This window comes from Lissotriton helveticus, chromosome 6 (genome assembly GCF_964261635.1).
Source record: "Lissotriton helveticus chromosome 6, aLisHel1.1, whole genome shotgun sequence".
NCBI lineage: Eukaryota > Metazoa > Chordata > Amphibia > Caudata > Salamandridae > Lissotriton > Lissotriton helveticus.
In genome coordinates, this window is record NC_136067.1 from 985,900,312 (window position 1) to 985,914,823 (window position 14,512).

Genomic DNA, 14,512 nt, shown 5'->3' on the forward strand with positions numbered 1-14,512 from the left:
AAACAACTTGGAACCTGCCCTATTCACATGCATGTGTCAGTAACAAAGGACAGAAAGTGTTTCTTAGTGGCAACAATTGTGCTATGTCACTAAGCGGCACGCTTCTGTGTAACGGTATTAGTTTGCACGGAGCCTGTGAAGGGAATTCATACAACCTTTCATGTCACCAGCAAGGCGCACCTGCAACTGAAATAGAACCATTCTTTCAAAGACTCTATAATGGGAGTTACTTTCTTATTGTAGACCGCAGATGCTGTAGTCTTATGCCCGGGACTCCTTATCTCGTCACTACGACGGCGAAGGTCAAGTGCTGTGGACGTTCTTTGTTCCCCAGCTCCTTTCCAGACAGGGAGGCAAGGGCATGGCCCGGTCTGAAAATTACTTCTATTCGAATAGACACTTTAAGCAGAATGAAAACAGTGCTTCTTCAGACGCCTACAAGGCTCACGTCATCTAAAGAAACGTATGATCTACAAGTCGCAAGGACGACTGCAGAGATACATACATTATTATCAACCAATTCCCCCGTACATTTCGCGGAAATCCTGAGCGAAATCTTAAATATTTCTGATACCACTGGGGTCTCAAAGGTATTTAAGACAGTATTTTCGATGGCATTAACACCATTCAAAGCCATACTGGGTATCTTTCCAGATTTCGTCCATTCGATTTTTGGCGGACTTCCCCTGATCCTAGGACTAATTGCAGGAATCCTATTCCTGGTCCTTATTTTTCGTTATGGCAACCCATGTCACAGAACAAAATCTCACGACAATGGAAGATACGATCCTAGCCATTGGATACCGGGACCGGATATCAAAAATCCTGGGACTCTCCCGGCTTAGAGACCTAAACATGACTTGGTTTCTATCATTTCGACCAATGTGGCAAAGGTGTGTTTTACCTGTACTAAGGTGTCTGCTATGCGGAGAAGAATGCGTGTTAGACACCTGTCTGACGCTACAATCGGATGCGCCAGTGGATGCAGATACACTGTTGGTTCCTACCAAGGTTCACGCACTGTGCTGCCCTCAAAGGCTGCCAATTCTGATGACGGCATTCCTGGAATCTTCACCACTGCGATTGAAGAGTAGTGAAGTTCAAGATGAAAGCAGCATCGAACAGGTACGACCTTCTGTCAGCAATGCAAATCAGAATGTCAATGGAGACAATCATGCGCACGAATGCATGGTTACCCCTATTTCCGACTTAGTGGAACTTTCCCATGAAGCTGTTGACAGTTTTTTCGAAAGCCTGAATGATATGATGTTCTCTCCGGAACAGAAATAGAGACTTTTGAGTAAACTCGCACGCAGCGTTCCCTGAATTCGGCCTTCAACTTTAATAATAAAGTCACATGAACAATTACAATCCAGTTCACGGACAGCAACTTTTTTCAGCAAGCCCTTAAAATATTCTTCTATATATTTTTTCCCGGGACACTGATCTTCTGCTTGAAGTAAGAAACTATTCCTAGAGAACTAAGATTTCTATTTTTTTAGATTCTTTATAGACTTTATATAGACTTTAGCTGCCCACTGGTATGTTCACAATATATTTTATGTGATGAAATGGTTTCGACTTTTTTTCTGTATAGCCATATTAAGAGCCATTTCATGTGTATTTCTCATATACCAACAAACAATAATGCATAACAATGCGTGTTTACTTTTGCATTTGATTCATAGCTTAAGTGCATACGATATATATGACTGCAATTTTTCAGTATATTTGAAAATTTCAAAATGCATTTATGTATTTTGGGGTGGTAAGGTATACACTATACTCTATAGTATGTTGTACTATGTTATACTATGCATAGATTAGTAGATATGACCATAGTTAGCGTGGAGTGGGTGTCGTGTATTTCTATAGGTTCTGAATCGATCCCCCTATTCCTGACCCTATTCTGGTTAAACTACCTAGCTAGTTAACTAACAGTCAGCCCATGAGGCAAGAAATTCCCCATGATGCAGATACCGTTATCTGACGCAGTCACACTATGGCACAGGAACGTGTTATCTGATTAGGTCATAACGCTTGAGATCTAATTAGACAAGCGATATTCCTCCAGCCCCTGATAAGGCATACGACGTTCTCATAACAAATCAAACCTATGACAACCTGGATAATCCGTGCGGCCATTGTTTTGATTTCACAGAGAACTTTAGTAAAGAATGTGCTAACGAGCAAGTCGTATGACATCTTTATTGACGTACCTATGTCCATCCTTACGTCAATCCCGGCACCTTTAAGGTATAAATATTGCCGATCTTGCCCTATGCAAAACACACGCGTGGTGACAAGACGGAGCAGCCATACTTGCCGAAGCCGAGAGCAGAAGCAGACCCCGCAGGCAGCAGCCCCGCCTTCCTGACGCGCTGAGAGACGCGCTGCTATCTCAAGCCGAGAGACCCAGCACCGGCGCTTCCGGGTAGCCCTCGCAGGCAGCCTGGAATATCGAGAGCAGAGAAAGAGATACCATTCCTCATTCATCCTAAATTCCAGGTACAGAACTGAATAACCCCTCCTAGAGAATTCTTTAGTTATTCACTTGGCAAAAACAAACTTAACTTAAACTGTAACTTTCTATTCCCGCCCACGCATTAGACTTAGGTCAGGTACACGGGGTAGGTGTATTTAGAAACACCAGTTGAGTACGTTTAGTCAAATGTATATGTGTATGTAAATATATTTTAATCATTTTAAACATCATATGGCTCAGAAACCATATCAATGTTTTTACAGTATTATTTTATACTATTGCTTCTAATGTATGCACTTTACTTAACTATAAGTATTGCAATAATATCGATCCATTTCTCTTGTACGAGAAAAGAGACTGATCAATAAATAACATCTTTTATTGAACACGCCCGTCTCTTCCTTTTCTCTACATTCTGATGAGACTAAGAATGCACGTACTGACTGAGTAAAACAATTGCCTTGTGCTCACACGACTCTTGAGATTGACTCTTGATTAGGGGAGAGCAAAGTTGTCATGTTCTATGGTTGTCAGAAACTAAATCCCTTCTTGTCTAATCAGGGGAGTTAATCCTTCCTTGAACATTCGAGAAAGTTTCTAGCGAACTCTGAGCTTAGCTGGCAAACCCAAAAATTAAGTCTAGTATCGACAGTAGTAGACCTAGTTAACGTCTGGCCTAGGTCTTTACTGCTGTAGGTACTATTCCAATGCGCAGAGCCTATTGGGAAAATAGGAACTACACTACAGTGTGAAGTGTTACAATTACTGAAGCGATTTTGGAACCAGGTTGTCAGGGATCCCAGATTCTTTGCAGAGGCAGAACAGATGATAGTCCCAATCTCCGCCTACTGGTGCCGCCGCTCTTAAAAGCAACGCAACCAACAGGAGGGAAAAGGGGAGTGGATTGAGAGAAGAGACACTCCGACAACTGCTACCACCCTCGTAGTGTTGCTGGATTCTTCTTTAAATAGATTCTTCTGACTGCGCTGTAGGGGTGCCTAATACAGAGAGGAGGGAGAACATAAACAACATACCACTTTTCTCCACAACTCTATACTCTTAATTAAAGCTCATCCTACCAGCTGTCTTCGGAGTATTCGCCTCTCTTCTATTTTATAGTATGTGGTGTTCTCAGAAAGTTCACTCTCTAAGAAAGAAAACAGCTGGTTAACTGAATACCGCCTTATAGTCTTTCTACTCTTACTACAAATGCTAGAATTTAATTGACTAATACCTTGGATACTTCCTTATGCAGCCTTGTATTATTTCTTTCATAACTTGGTCCAGCAATTAGATTCTCAACTATTTACAGCAGAAAAGTCTCTGGCCAGTTTAGGTTCCCTCTTGTAACGCGCAACAGAGGACAGGGTAGGAGAAAGAGGGAATGGGAAAGAGAGGTAAAGCGCAAGCGAAGGGTAATCAAATTTACTGGCCGAAATCAAGTAGTCTTACTAACGCTGCATTTACACAAGTCTTACTGTACACTCCGCCGAGGTCGGTTGCAGTCTTGAAGGGCGGCTGCTGTAATGTAGATACTTCTCTATAATGCTGACTTCAGTAATTCGGACTGACCGAGTGCTGCATGAGGCTCTCATTGAGGGGAATTAGTCTCTCCGCACCTCGGAGCTTCTCTGACGATTCAGTCTCTCCGCACCTCGGAGCTTCTCTGACGATTCAACTCGTTCTCTGACTCTAACAAGAAATAGACCATTCTCTCCCGTCATAGAAATAGACGCGGAGGAACGGTTCTAGACGCTGTATTTATCTGTGCCCAAACTTTAAACTACCGCTTGCCCCCGTCGTGACAGAGAGGCGGAGCAACGGTTCCTAGCGGCTGCTCTTCACAAAAGTTCGTTGAAGTGCGCAGATAGAATCTCGCGCACTTCCGACGAACACTAGACAGTGCGGGTGCAATCTATCTTCAGGAAATACCGCCAAAAGCGACGGCCATCTTGGGGAGGGAAGTTAACTAATTACAGTAACACCAAATGTTTACCCGACTCGGTTTCACAAATACTCGAGCTCTTTGGCGCCCTTTAGGGCGAAAGACTGATGCAATGGTGTGTTTCCTGACAGTACCCCCTCTCAAAGACCGATTTATCGGTCCTGGTTTGAATGGTTTCTGTGCATGAAATCTTTTCAACAATTGTGGGGCATGAATATTGTCTACTGGTTCCCAAGACCTGTCTTCTGGACCATACCCCTTTCAATCCACTAAATAATGGAGTTTCCCTTTACGGAATTTAGAATCTAGAATTTCCTTTACTTCATACTCCAGATGACCTAGAATGTCAAGGGGTTCAGGAGGACTAGCTAATCTCATCTGTGGAATCGTCTTTTTTAACAGTGATACATGAAAGACTGGGTGAATTCCTACTTTAGCTGGTAACTTCAATCTCACAGTGACTGGTTCCAAAATCTTTTCGATAGGGTAGGGTCCTACAAACCTAGGTTGAAATTTTCTATTTCCTTTCAAGTGCAAATTTTTAGAGGATAACCAAACCTGATCTCCCACCCGGTATTTTGGTGCTGGTTTTCGGTGCATATCAGCACATTTTTTATAGGACCTCTTGGCTTTAGTCAAATTCATTTCTGCAGATTTATGGAGAGAGGCAACATTTTTCATTAAGACCCCCACTGCAGGTACTTCCATATCTTCTCGAGTCTGAAAAAGGTTAGGATGACGGCCATAATTCAAATAAAACGGGGAGTAACCGGTGGACGTGCTTTTCGCATTATTACATGCAAACTCAGCCATCCACAACATGTCTGACCAGTCTCAGCCTCGATCAATAAGGAACAAGCGCAGATACTGTTCCAATTCCAGATTTATTCTCTCTGTCTGACCATCGGATTCAGGATGATAACTGGTAGACAATCTACTCTCCACTCCCAAGCCTTTCAAAAAGGCCTTCCAAAAATGTGAAATAAACTGAGGACCCTGATCAGATACCACCACTTTGGGAATTCCATGGATCATTACTATGTTTTCACTGAATACTCTCGCTAGTTTTGGAGCTGTAGGGGTCCCAGATAATGGAACAAAATGACTCATTTTAGTGAAAGTGTCCACTATTACCAAGATAGTATCATATCCTTTACTAACTGGCAACTCAACAATTAAATCCATGGAAATGGAATGCCATGGGTGAGTCGAGGTGGGGAGAGGCTGTAACAAACCTTGGGGGGATTGTCTACTAGGTTTACTCCTGACACATAACTCACAAGATTAAACATAATTTGTGACATGATAGGATAAACCAGGCCACCAAAAATAACGCTGCACCAAATCCATAGTCTTGGAAATCCCTTTATGACCGGCTAATGGATGGTCATGACAATTTTGAAGAGCTTTCTGTTAGAACGTAGTCGTTGGAAGATATGGGGCTTCTTTATAGTAGGGCAACTGCTGATGTATTCGTCTTTCTGCTCCCTGAGCCACCCAATCATTAATTTCTTCTGTGGACATACTCTTACGAACTTCTTCTTGAAAGTTGTCAATGGAGATAGCACAAACGATCTTGGATTCAGGAATGATTGGTTGTGGTTCCACAGGATGCTCAGATTCCTTGGTATTCAAACGAGATAAGGCATCGGCTTTCCCATTCTTAGTGCCAGGACGGTAAGTGATAACAAAATTGAAGTCAGCAAAGTATAAGGACCAACGTAATTGTCTGGGAGTCAAAGTCTTGGCCGTTTTCAAAAATTGGAGATTCTTATGATCTGAGAATACGGTGACCGTATGTTTTGCACCTAACAGATAATGTCTCCAGTCTTCAAAAGCATCTTTTACTGCCAAAAGTTCTTTCTCTGCAATTGTATAGTTCAGCTCTGCTGGATTTAACTTCCGGGAATGGTGAGCTACCGGATGAGGCTGTCCAGTACTCTGATGCCTTTGTGGGAGGAGCCCTCCTATGGCTTGGTCGGATGCATCCGCCTGTACGAAAAAGGGTTCAGTGGGATCAGCATAAAACAAGATCGGGGCTGAAGTAAATGTTCTCTTAAGACTGAGGAAAGCCGGCTCTGCTTCAGTCGTCCACTCAAACATGACTCCTTTCTTAAGTAAACGAGTTATTGGTACAATCAATTGAGAAAATCCCTGAATGAAGCGTCGGTAGAAATTTGCAAATCCCAAAAATCTTTAAATTTCTTTGATATCTTGAGGTGAGGGCCAATTCTCTACCACTTGTACCTTTCCCGGATGCATGATGATGCCTTGTGAGGATATGATGAATCCCAGAAATTCGACTCTAGTCGCACTGAACACGCATTTTCCTAGTTTTACAAACAATTTATGGGTTCTTAAATGCTCTAACACCATTCGTACGTGTTCAGGGTGATCTTGTGGATTCTTGGAATAGATCAAGATGTTATCTAAGTAAATAACCGCAATCTTGTCGATCAAGTCTCCCATGACATCATTAATAAAATGCTGAAAGACAGCAGGAGCATTGCAGAGTCCAAAAGGCATTACTCGATATTCTATTAGGCCAAACTTGGTTCTGAAAGTGGTCTTCCATTCATGACCCTCTTTCATGCGGATTAGATGATATGCTCCGCGCAAATCGAGTTTTGTGAAAATCTGAGCCTCCTTAATTTGGTCCAACAGGAAGGAGATCAAGGGAAGAGGCTAACAATTTTTAATAGTGACTTGATTCAAGGCTCTAAAGTCGATGCAAGTCCTGAGGTTCCCTTCCTTCTTAGGTATGAAAAACAGTGGAGATGACACTGGAGACTGGGATGGCATAATGAATCCATTTGCGAGATAGCGGTCTAAATAATCCTTAAGATGATCGTTTTCTGCTTCAGTCAACGCATAAATTTGACTGCAGGGAAGTACAGCTCCAGGCTCCAGTTCTATGGTGCAGTCATAAGAACGATGAGGTGGTAAATGTTCCACTTCTTGTTCACTGAAAACTGCCTCAAATTCTTGGTATTCTGTAGGAATATCAACTGAATTAATGACTCCAATGGGCTGACCACCGAAAGAGAGTAATGTGGCTTGCGAAGGTTCTACCAACTTTTCTTCAGTCTGATAACCATGTTCCATGCAAAAGGTAGACTGCATCTTAACTGTACGATTCTCCCAGTCAATAGTTGGATTGTGTGTCGACAACCACGGTAATCCTAAAATGAACTGAAATTGGGGGGCATCAATAAGGTTAAATTGCTGAACTTCTCGATGACCATCGGATTGAATCAACTCTAGACACTCAGTATGGCTGGTGATTGGACCTGAAGACAAGTTAGTTCCATCCACCGCTCTTACAGGTTAATTTTTCACTTTGCGAATAGCCTGAATTCCCATTCTTTGAGCATATTTGATGTTGCAAAAATTTCCAGTGGCTCCGGAATCCAACATAATAGCGACAGCAAATATCTTGTGTTCCCTGAACTTCAAGGTCATATGAAGAATGACATGTGGGGTCATGGACTGCAGGGTATTCATGATCAAATGGGATTCTGGAGTTGTCTTGTCATCTTTCACCACCAGAGCGACTCCGTCTACTGATGGTTCAAATTGTTTCCCTTCATAGGAGTCTTGGGACGCTTAGTGCACTCTTTCACCAAGTGACCGGAACCCCCACAATATAAACATAACTTTTTCAACCGCCGTTGTTCCTTTTCTTCTTTACTCAAAGGTCCCCGAACTGCTCCAATTTGTATGGGTTCAGTGTCATTATTTCCTTTTCCACTCTCAGTTCTCATCCGATCAAAGCGAGGAAAGTTAATTTTCCAATCTTTCTTCTTTTCGCCTTTGCGCTCTGAGTTACGAAAATCTAACTCTAACACCAAATCCACTAAAGCAGAAAGCTCGGTAGGACGATTGGGTATTTGTGCCAAAATGTCTTTGAGGTCATCCCGCAATCCTCGGTAAAAAAGAGCCGCTCTCTTTTATTCTGGCCAATTTGTTTCAATAATCAATTTGTTAAATTGAGTTAAATAGGTAAGTAAATCTTTGGATCCTTGACAAAGCTCTAGCAGTTCATTATCAGTAGCCTGGGATATCCTTCTCCTGTCAAAGATTCGAAGAAACTCACTCTTGAATAAAGCAAAGTCATAAAGAAAGGGGTCATCTCTAGTAACTAATGGCATGGCCCAATTTGCTGCGTCCCCTCACAAATGAGATAAAACAAAAGCTACTTTGGACCGAGCATCTGAGAATAGAGCGGGACGACACATGAAATGTAATGAACATTGTGTTAAAAATAATTGCGCCTTCTGTGGGTCTCCTTGAAACCTTTCAGGGGCTGCTAAAGGAATTAGCGGGGAAACAGAATGAATGACCTGTGCCACGGTCTTCGGATCTGTACTTCGAACAGTCGTACTTGGGGCTGGAGAACTAGTGGCCCATTCATATGAAATGCTCATCCCTTACCAGGTAATAATCGATTTTAACTGCGGGACACCCATTTCAACACATAATGTGTGCCCGCATAAGTGCTATATTAACCGATGTCTCATCATCTCATGACAAAAAGGATCACTTCATCTCACATGCAAGATGATCCGATTGTTCACAGTTTAAGTAGCAGCAAAGAAAAATAGAAGGATATATGCTGTGCCTTATTTTTAATAAATCAAAAGCGTTCCCTGAAAGTGTTCTATGAAGTATCTCGGGGGAGTGGATCACCCATAAAAATTAAACCGGGGGGCATTTCAGAAAATATCATGGCAACAGAGTTTCAGATTGTGGCTCTCTCATCGTTTCTCATACTATTCTTATACCAGGGCACAGGATTCTCACCGCTTGCTAACCTTATTCCATTCAATTACATCGTTAAGCCCCTCCTGATCTGCTTGTTCTGAGAAAATCCATTTGGCTTCTTTTCTTGCCAGGATCGCTTCCAGGTTATGTGTGTCACCAATCACCTTCTCCAAAACAGTCTCTCTCAAGTCCCTCGGGTCATGCCCCTCATCACTAAAGTGTTGCACTAAGCGTATTGTCAGTTTTCTCGCTTTAATTGTACTCAGATGTTCTTGTATATGCATTTTAACCTTTCTAGAGGTTAATCCAATGTAGTGCAGGCCGCAACTATAAGTTAACTTGTAGATCACGTGTGAAGTGTTACAATTACTGAAGCGATTTTGGAACCAGGTTGTCAGGGATCCCAGATTCTTTGCAGAGGCAGAACAGATGATAGTCCCAATCTCCCGCCTACTGGTGCCGCCGCTCTTAAAAGCAACGCAACCAACAGGAGGGAAAAGGGGAGTGGATTGAGAGAAGAGACACTCCGACAACTGCTACCACCCTCGTAGTGTTGCTGGATTCTTCTTTAAATAGATTCTTCTGACTGCGCTGTAGGGGTGCCTAATACAGAGAGGAGGGAGAACATAAACAACATACCACTTTTCTCCACAACTCTATACTCTTAATTAAAGCTCATCCTACCAGCTGTCTTCGGAGTATTCGCCTGTCTTCTATTTTATAGTATGTGGTGCTCTAAGGAAGTTCACTCTCTAAGAAAAAAAACCGCTGGTTAACTGAATACCGCCTTAGAGTCTCTCTACTCTTACTACAAATGCTAGAATTGAATTGACTAATAACTTGGATACTTCCTTATGCAGCCTTGTATTATTTCTTTCATCACTTGGTCCAGCAATTAGATTCTCAACTATTTACAGCAGAAAAGTCTCTGGCCAGTTTAGGTTCCTTCTTGTAGCGCGCAACAGGGGACAGGGTAGGAGAAAGAGGGAATGGGAAAGACAGGTAAAGCGCAAGCGAAGGGTAATGGAATTTACTGGCCGAAATCAAGTAGTCTTACTAACGCTGCATTTACACAAGTCTTACTGTACACTCCGCCGAGGTCGGTTTCAGTCTTGAAGGTCGGCTGCTGTACTGTAGATACTTCTCTACAATGCTGACTTCAGTAACTCGGACTGACCGGGTCCTGCGTGAGGCTCTCACTGAGGGGAATTAGTCTCTCCGCACCTCAGAGCTTCTCTGATGATTCAGTCTCTCCGCACCTCGGAGCTTCTCTGACGATTCAACTCGTTCTCTGACTCTAACAACAAATAGACCGTTCTCTCCCGTCATAGAAATAGACGCGGAGGAAAGGTTCTAGATGCTGTATTTATCTGTGCCCAAACTTTAAACTACCGTTTGCCCCCGTCGTGACAGAGACGCGGAGCAACGGTTCCTAGCTGCTGCTTCTCACAAAAGTTTGTTGAAGTGCGCAGATAGATTCTCGCGCACTTCCCACGAACACTAGACAGTGCGAGTGCAATCTATCTTCAGGAAATACCACCAAAAGCGACGGCCATCTTGGGGAGGGAAGTTAACTAATTACAGTAACACCAAATGTTTACCCGACTGGGTTTTACAAATACTCGACCTCTTTGGCGCCCTTTAGAGTGAAAGACTGATGTGATGGTGTGTTTCCTGACACAGATCCTCCCATCATGTAGTGTGACACTTTTCGTCATCTGTGTCAGACCACAAACAGACCACCCTCCTCAGGGATAATGCCCCACTGGCAGTGAGTTAGACTGTGTCTTCATCGGGGTATGAGAGTGGACCAATTTATCTTTTAAATTGGGAGCTCTTTTAAATGCAAAGCGTGGCACTGGCATTTTGCTGGTAGCTGTGTCCGAAATGGACCAGTGTTTCCGTATGATCTGTCTTTTTTTTGTTGACAACGGGTCAAAGGTGGTTACTACCGGTACACAGGCCTGTCTTTCCCTCACATTTCTTCCCAGCAAGGCTTCTCGCGGGGTGTTTAATGCTCGCTTGCGCACCTGCTTGATGACCTTCATAGGGTATTCTCTCTCCCCCAATTTTGTTATAAGCTCCTCGGATTGTTCCATAAATATATCTGTTGTTGAGCAATTCCTCCGATATCGTAAAAACTGGCCGACTGAGAGATTATCCCTAAGAGCCCTAGAGTGGAAAGAACGATAATGGAGGAGCGAATTTCTGTCAGTTGTTTTGTGGTGAACATTCGTTGCCAATTTATGCTCCACAACAGAGATGTCCACATCAAGATATACAGCAGACAGGTTTCTGATGGTCCATGTAAACCGCAAGCTTTCATCAGCCTGGTTTAGCCATTGCAGAAATGCCATCAGGAGGTCCTCAGTACCTGTCCAGATACAGAGGACATCGTCTATATACCTCCGCCAGAGGGAGATATTCCCCAAGTACGGGTTGGAGGGGTGATGGATCACATTCGCCTTAAACTGGCCCACATAAATGCAGGCCAGACTTGGGGCGAATGTGGCCCCCATCGAAGTTCCCGCTACTTGTAAATACAGTTGACCCTTATACTCCCCAAAAAAATTTGGGAATACCAACTCAACGCACTGCATGACAAACGATTGTGGTGTCTCATAAAACCACCCACGTTCCCCAAGGGCGCGTGCTGCTGCCACCAGTGTGGCGCCCTGAGGGATACTTGTATATAGTGACTCAATATCAATTGTCACCAATAGTTGGTTCTCTGGGTCAAAATCCACTTCTTTCAGAATGTTCAGTATGGTAGTGGTATCCTGTACATACGAGCTCTGTGTGATCACTACCTCCCTCAAGAAAAAATCGGCGAACTGCGAGAGTCGTTCCAAAACAGATTGGATGCCCGAAACAATTGGGCATCCAGGGGGGGGCGCTTAGGCATATGAAAGATGTAGAATGCCAGGACGCGTGGTTTCGTATTAATGATAAAGTCCGCCTCTTTTGATGTTATCCATTTCTTGGCCACCGCGTCAGCCACCACCTTTTTAATAATGTCAAGGAGTTCAGGTGTGGGATCTCGCATCAGAGGTTGGGTATTGGTGCGGACCCCCAACAACCTCATCACTTCTGTTTCATAATCTCAAGTATTAAGCATGACAACGTCTCCGCCTTTGTCGGCTTGTTTGATAGTAATACCATCATTATCTTGTAAGGATTTAATAGCTAGCCAGTCAGCCTTGATCATGTTGTGCATAGAATATTGCTTGTGACTTTGTTCCAAGGTTTCAATATCACGTAGCACTCGCTGTTCGAATAACGCTACTTCAGGGCCCAAAGAAGAAGTGGGGGGACAACAATTAGAAGGGCGGTGCAAATTTTATTCAAAAATGGAGGGAGGCTTCTTTTCTTTATCTGAGAAGAACTTCTGTAACTTAATTTTCCTCATCATTTCAGAAAGCTCACTCCTGCATAGAAATGTATCGTGTTTGGGGGTAGGTACAAACCCGAGCCCCTTATTTAAAACCCTTTATTCTGATGGTGTCAATTCATAAGAGGAAAGATTAACCACAATGTCCTCACTATTAGGGGTTTGATGTGAATTCCCGTCACCTAAGACTGGTAGGTCCTGCATCTGCTGCGTGTGATGCGGGGAGAGTATGTTTGCCATTTTGCCTGGGCCCTGCCCCTGCCTCGTCCTCTCTGGGCCTGGCCTCCTCCCCCTCGTGTACCTCTCTGGGTTTGTCCAAAAAAAGCCCTCAAAAGAACCCCCAAATCTTCGTCAGATCTAGTGTCAGGTGTAAAGTCAGATCTAGTTTCAGGTGTAAAGTTCACCCTGTTCTGATTAGATGCCGATGGCCGATCAGACACCTCTTCCTCTTCGCTACTGGTATTAACAAAACGCTAATTATTTGGCATTCTCCTCTGCCCACGCCGACCCCCTCTTTGAAAGTTCTGCCCCTTTCGTTCAATTTTCGGCCTGGGCTCTGGGCCATGGCCTGTACCCAGCCAAATCACAGGTATCACTGGCATCCAACCCCCTGCTCTATCCAAACAAAGGTGTAAAATCCATGGATAAACCTAGCAAGTTATACTTTTCAGACACAATTATTAATTTAGCTAGGGGTCATTAATATAGATTGCTTATAGTTTTCCAAAGGAACTAATTGTTTAAACTGAAAATAATGCTTAAAATTGAAAAATGAGTCATAGCTTCTTTATCTGTTAATTGTTGCCCCAATGACAGATTTACAAAAATGATAAACTGCTACATCGATCAGACACTTTTGATTATAGCAATACAATGTGTTAGTTGGTTATCCAATAACATAAATACCCAGGAAGAACAACTGAGCTGCAGCTTAAAATGATATTTCATTGTGTACTGACCATCCACTAATTAATGAAAATGGGTGTGAAGGAAAACTATGCAATGTATGCATTTTCCCAAGACACTGAGTTTAGTTATAGTGGTTACTTGTACAACTCTGAATTTGGAGTTACCCATTGTGTCATGTGATTCAGAGGACATTTGGCAAAATGTGTTTTTCATTGAACACTAGCTCACATAGACGTCAAAAAAGAGAGAAATTCAACAGATAATAAGAAATGTTTTACTATACCATATTCCCACAGCTGTCCCAATAAAAATGGAATCCCACTTGTGAGGATGGTCCAAGAGGTTACATCACAATAGTCCCCAAATTGCAACATGACGCATTCAAGATTTCACTATAAAAAAACTACATATTTTGGCTATTTGTGTAGCTGAGATATATGTGTCTGGTCTCTGCTCCACCCAGTAAAACTTACTTAACCCCAACATTTCTGAAATCTTAGACAGCCATTGGCATTGGTGTAACAATAGCCCCTACAGCCCCTGTGGTACAGGGTAGCCCTGAGCTCCAGGAGCCCCCTCTGGCACTGTGCACTGGCGACGGGCCCCTGGCATGAGAACTCCTGACAGGATTCAGAGTGTGGGGGGGCTCTGTGTACTTTGCAAGGGGACCCTCTCAAGATTTGTTACAACAGTGATGTCCAAGTTGATGTAACTTGCATGGATCTCACTCCATTTTCCTACCCAGAATAACCTGGAAATCTCAAACTTTGGCTAAAATCATGATTTGCCTCACATTTCTGTGAGGGTAAGCACCAGCATTTTCAGGGAGCCACAAAATTCCTACCGGAGCAGACTGTTTTCAGTTTCAGGTAAGTAACATCAGCTTGCTTTTCTTGCTGACAGTCACACATACAAAAAGAGAATTTGGGATGTAGTGGAAGCTATTCCCTCAAATCTCCGCTTTCTATTTTAAAAAGAAAATCCTTCTGGTGCTCACACCTACAACACTATCTGTCCA